Source organism: Micromys minutus (assembly GCF_963924665.1).
Source record: "Micromys minutus genome assembly, chromosome: 12".
Taxonomy (NCBI): domain Eukaryota; kingdom Metazoa; phylum Chordata; class Mammalia; order Rodentia; family Muridae; genus Micromys; species Micromys minutus.
Genome location: NC_137981.1, coordinates 37,424,421 through 37,430,961, shown reverse-complemented (window position 1 = coordinate 37,430,961; position 6,541 = coordinate 37,424,421).

Below are 6,541 nucleotides of genomic sequence, written 5' to 3'. Positions count from 1 at the left end.
CTGGGCTACATGAAATATTGACTCAAAGAAAAACAAAAAGTATGTTACTTGTATCTTGAGAGATCCTGTCTCAGAATAAAGAGAAAAAGAAAAGACTAGGCTACAGGTTGTACACTACAATTACTGCCTGGCCTTCTCTCTCCCTGCAGAATGGTCAGTAACCATTATTTTTAAAAAGAAAAAATTTAAAGGACCACTAGATAAACTGATACTGCACACATCCTGACTCAGAAGGTTGGTACAGGAAGACCCAGGCTACCAAGCCCATCTCAAGGAGTAGGGGTGGAGGAAACACCTAGAAAACCTTCTCTTCAAATTCCATTGTAACTTTTTCTTCTCCTGGAAATATTATATATATTTATCTCAAAAATTCACCTGCCTCTGCCTCCCAAGTGCTGGAATTAAAGGCACGTGCCACCACAATTTAGCTGAATTTTAAGATTTTTTTTTAAGTCTTCCCAACTATGTAAATACAAGGACAGAACCTATTTCATACTCACAGTTAGTAGTGTGCTCGCTCAGCACACCACTGTTATGTCTCATTATTGTCTCCCACATGGGTTCTGAGCAATTAAAGGCAGAGAGCCTCATACCTACTATCTTTATGCCCTGAGGTCTTCCACACAAAATAGGTCTCAATAAATGTGACATAACCTTTTCCCTTCAACACCTTACATAATACTCTACCCAACAGGGGTTCCATAACGCCTGTTGTTAAACTCTTACAGACTATTTTTGTTCAACTACCGAATAAAGCTTTACTTTGTCTGAGAAAAGTACTAAGTTCAGTTATAAACACCACAAACTAAGTTTTCCTCTAATACACATCAAATAAGTGGGTTCCATGGCTATATTTAAGCTAGCTCAAGGATTTAAAGCCATTATTCTACTTAATGAATTTGTGAATCTCTATACGGCAAAATCTAACTACATAATCAAAAGACCTTTTGTAAATTTATACCTACAAAATAGAAAAAATTTTGGAAAGCTTGTTTCTGCACATTAAAATGGCTAAATTATCTTTACCCCTTACATGAAGCCATGATTTCCACTAGAAATGAATTAACCTAGGCTGTAGAAATGACTCAGCAGTTAAGAGTACTGACTGCTCTTCCAGAGGTCCTGAGTTCAACTCCCAGCAACCACATGGTGGCTCACACCATCTGTAATGGGATCCGATGCCCTCTTCTGGTGTGTCTGAAGACAGTGACAGTGTACTCATATGTATATAAAATAAAAAAATCTTTTTCAAAAAATGAATTAACCAGCGAAAAAGCCCAAACAACTACAGAAAACAGCTCTTGAGATTCAGAGAGTAAATGTATTTTTCCCTCAGTAATTTTAATTACTTAAGATTGCTTTTATTTCCAGGTATTCAAATTTTATTGTCTCCTAAAATAAAACCTCACCTGTTTCTTCAAAGATAATCTGAATGGGCATACTGTGGAAACAGTATGGTGTCTATGCACGGCACTAAAACTACTCCTAGACTGAGTGTTCAGCCTCCTGCTACAACAGAAACACTTTCTTAGTTTTAAGTTCTATTTGTGAAAGGTTTGAATGTCTTACTGTACATTCTTTTGCCTTATCGTCTCTACTGATTTTACACTGCATATATAATTTCACGAGCACATCGTAAAGGAATTCTATATTTGAATGAATCTGGGAAGAAACGTGTTGTGAACACACACCCCCTTCTTTCAGCTCACAAACGCTCCAGAGGAAGCACACCTCATGGTTTTGGGTTTTTTTTTTTTTTCTCAAGAATGTCTCTCTCCCGCCCCCACCCCACGCTTTATTTTAGAACTGCAATCAATCACTATCCTACTACTCACAGTGTCTACGCTAAAAAGAACCTCTCCAACTAATACTAGTTTACCAAGACATCTCCTTTCACAAGTCCAGAACGCTGGTTCGTTCGATTATTTCTTTGGCAAGAGGAACGTTCGCTGGAAGGTTCCGGGACGCCACCATTCCCGCCACACCATTTAGGAGTCAAGTGCTGGCCCGGTGGCCCAGCCCAGCCTTAGGTGGAGCAGGGAGGGAAATGGGTGTTTGCAAAAAGAAAAAATAAAAAAACTTGACCCTCCCTCATTTCCGCACTCCTACCCAACCCTCAACAGTGGGGGCGGGGGGAACGTGGGCCCAACTCTACTCCCATTCAACAGACCCTCTTCTGCACATTACCCCCATTTTCTTCCCACTTCTTTCGGATGCAGCTTGGCTCCTTTTATCGGGTTCTGTGTCTCCATAACCTCCCAGCTTCCATCACCCTCTTCCCTCTCCGATCCCACACCTGCCCTCTGGAGCCCAATTCCACCCGGGTCTCCATGACCCCTGTCCCCGGACCTCCGATCAGCGCCAACCCTCCCCTGCTGCCCCAGCTCAGAAAGACGCCTGGTCCCGCTGCGCACACAACTCGAGTCCCTCCGAACACGTCACCCCGGGGTGCAGGTCCCCCGAGACCCGACCTTCCGCACCCCCTCCCCCTGCGCTACCCCTGCACCCCGTTTCCGCCGGCCCCGCCCCCCTGAGAGTGTCGCACTCACCGCTCCCGCCGTCGCATCCTTAACCGCCGCGGCTGCTATAGCTACAGGGAGCCAAGGCAACCAAGTCTCGCGATACTTCCCACGGCGACAGCGAGAACCGTGGAAAAGAGACTCGTTGGAAAATTAGTCTGGCGACTGACGGCTAAGGTTGTCTCGCGATAATCACGTGTAAGATGGCGGCGGCGGGGCGGCTCAGGGTGAGCCGGAAAACATTTGGAGGTGGAACACGGGCGAGGACTAACTCCTCTGACCGAGTGGAAGGAAGTCGGCTAGCCGGTGGTCAGTTCCCGCCGGGGACAGTTATTATGGCAAATCGTCTACCGAAATAAACGTGGGCGTGTGCGCTCCTTCCTCATCAGGCTGAGAATTGTTTACCTTAGGTTCGGTTTCCCTGACATTTTCCCTTCTTGTCGAATTGTTGGTGATGGAATGGATAGGCCCGAAATTGACCTCCTCACCTCCAGGTTACCTTCAGGAATTTTTCATCCGTTCTTTTCCTATGGTCTGCCAAACTTATATGGCTTCCCCGGAAAAGTTCATCCCAGGTGCCCCGCCCCATTAGTTTTCGAGACCAAAATAGGAAGTAAATCACAGGCCCACTCCTACAAGAATGAAAGAAAGAAAAAAAACACATTTAGGTGTTTAGCCGATTTGCACTTGTTGATTGCGGGCCTGTGCATATATCCTCAGAACCCGGACTTAACGAGTGTCTCTGCTCTCATGTTAATAAAGCAGCCTATGAAGCAGAAGGATTTACGGAACATTGATCAAAAAGGGGGAATGAACAGGACAATAGAAAGTGGAAAGGACGTTCACCTCTAGAAGCTCTTGAGTAGTTTTCGTGAGGTGCTTTTAGTTCTGTTAAGTAAAAAATATATGGCTAATCACAGTGTACAACTTAAATGTTCCGCTTTCTACATGCATTAACAAAATTAATCTCACTAGTACTTTTAACCACTTCAATTTCTGGTCAGGCCAAGTTGTGGCGGCTCATGCCTTTAGCCCCCGAACTTGGTAGGGAGAGACAAGTGTATTTCTTGCAAGTTCCAGGCCACCCTGGTCTATGTAGTGGATTCCAGAACAACCAGAGTGCATGTCTCTGAAAATTAATTAATTAAAAAAGGATTGTAATCAGTATTAACCTATTTCATTTTTAAGAAAGGTCTTGGGCTGGAGAAATGGCTCAGTGGTAATGAGCACTGACTGCTCTTCCAGAGGTCCTGAGTTCAAATCCCAGCAACCACAACCATCTGTAGTGAGATCTGATGCCCTCTTCTGGTGTGTCCGAAGACAGCTACAGTGTACTTATATTGTCGCCCTGACTAGCCTGGAACTCACAGAGATCACCTGCCTCTGCCTCCCAACTGCTAGGACTAAGGTCCTGCAATACCACACTCGTCCAAGCTACTGGAAGTCAGTTTTCTCTAAAAGTATAGCCCCTGATGAGTCAGTCACTTACTTCAGTGGAAAACCACACATGCAGTATTACATGTGCAACATAACTTGACCTTGATGGAGAAAAGCTAAAAGAGACACAGAGTTAGGTGGGTAGAGAAGAAGTAGATCGGAAGTGATGGGGATGGAGGGTGAATCTAATAGTACAAATTTATCAAATAACTAACGAGAAATGAAGGGTGGAGATGGGCCTGAGGACTGCAGCTGTATGGCAGAGCATGTCACCTAGAATGTGTGGGCCCTGCAACCAAACAGTATGCAAGTGTAGGACTGGAGCTCAGTGGGTAGAGCCCTTGCCTACCAGCATAAGCACTGGGTTTCATCCCTGGCAGTGCATGAATAGAGTAATACATGCATCCCTATAATCAGTACTTGAGAGATAGAAGCAGAAAAGTCAGAAGTTCAAGGCCAGCTGGGATACACACGATCCTGTCACAAGAAAAAAAAAAAAAAAAAGACTGAAGTTCTCAACCTCTAGCAGGGAGATTCTACAATCTTCAAGTCTGAGAATCTGGTGTCTGGTGGCAACTAAGAACTCTTTCCAAACCTATCTGTGCCTTAGCTATGTTACCTCAGCATATTACATCTATGGGACATGCTCAGAGCAACTCGAATCTCAGAATATCTGAACACAGGATTCTTTTTCTTTCATCTGAAGGCAATATGAACTAAACCTGCCCATATGCCTAACACTGCAGATAGTACCAAACCCTGAACATACTATGTTTTTTATATTTGCATATGGATAATAGAGTTTTAATTTATAGAGCTGGTGGTGTAGCTTATGGTAAAGCACTTAACATTCATGAGACCCTAAGTTTGATCCTCAGTACCACAAAATAAATAAGTTTAAATTTATTATTATAGAAATTAGCAGGAATTGATAAAATACAACAATTATAGCAATTTGCTAAATAATTAGACTAAGAACACAGCATATATTTCATGTACAATAACTGAGATGATTTCTATTGAGGACAGCTTTTATAGCCTAGATATGCACATAAAGGAAACAGGATAGGTCAGCATAATTTCCATCAGCACGCAATGCAAAACTTTAGAATTGTGTTGGGGATAGAGAGATGGCTGAGGGGCTGGAGATGACTCAGAGGTTAAGAGCACTGACTGCTTTTCCAAAGGTCCTGAGTTCAATTCCCAGCAACCACATGGTGGCTCACAGCTGTCTGTAATGGGATCTGATGCCCTCTGCTGGTGTGTCTGAGAGATGGCTGAGCAGTTAAGGGTACTTCAGTTCTCATCTAACCATTTTAAGTCCAGTTCAGGGAGCTCTGACCCCTCTTCTGGCCTCAGGTACTGCATGAACGTGATGCACATACAAATACAGAGGCAGACACATAAAAGAAAATAAATATTTAAAAATACATCTTTTCTGCCGGGCACGGTAACACATGCCTTTGATCCCAGCACTACAGAGGCAGAGGGAGAAGGATCACTGTGAGTTCGAGGCCAGCCTGGTCTAAAAAGCAAATTTCAGAACAGCACAGAGAAACCCTGTCTTGAACTCCCCCCAAAAAACTTTTTCCTAAATTTTTTTATTTAGACTTTCTGGACTGCAAGTATGTTCTATTACCTCGCTTTATATAGGAGCACCAACATAACATCGCAAAAAGTAAGAACAAGATTTGGTGGCTATTGGCTGGAGAGATGGCTCAGTGGTTAAGAGCACTGACTGCTCTTCCAGAGGTCCTGAGTTCAAATCCCAGCAACCACATGGTGCCTCACAACTATCTGTAATGGAATCTGACAACCTCTTCTGGTGTGTCTGAAGAAAGTAACAGTGTACTCATATACATGAAATAAATAAATAAATCTTTAAAAAAAATATTTGATGACTAAATACTCTATTTAGTACTTCTGAGCGGCCAGTTCTGAGGGATGTTGTTTGGTTGGTTGGTTTCTGTCGTTGTTGTTGTTGCTGTTGTTTGGTTTTGAGGTTGTTTTTTTTTTTTTTATTGTTGTTGTTTTTGGGGCTTTGTTTGTTTGGTTTTGTGTGAGTTTGTTTGTTTGTTTTGAGACAGGATTTCTCTGTGTAGCCATGGCTGTCCTGGGACTCACTCTATAGGCCAGGCTGGTCTGGAACTCAGAGATCCATCTATCTCTGTATCCTTAGTGCTGGGATTAAAGGGATGCACCATCACCCAGCCTGAGGTATGTGGGATTCAGCCCCCACTATCCAAAGTACCTGTACTGGCTTTCTCCTCACTCCCTTATGCTGCTGGGATTTTCATTTCCAAATGCACTCTTTCCATCTAAACCTTATTTGAGGTACTTTGAGGAGGCATCCAAACTATGCAAACCTTAGGAAAATGCACATACAAAGTTTTGCTTAGACATTTAAAGAACAGAAAGAATTCTCCAAAAGCTTCTCACTCGAGCTCTTTCCCTTCCTCTCTTCTCCCTCCTCCCTCTCGCTCCTCTCTGTCTCCCTCTCCACTTCCCTTCCTCCTTCTTGGGATAGGATCTCAAATAGCCCAGGCTTGTCTTTATAAAGATAAAAAAAAGAATTTTGTAGTCAA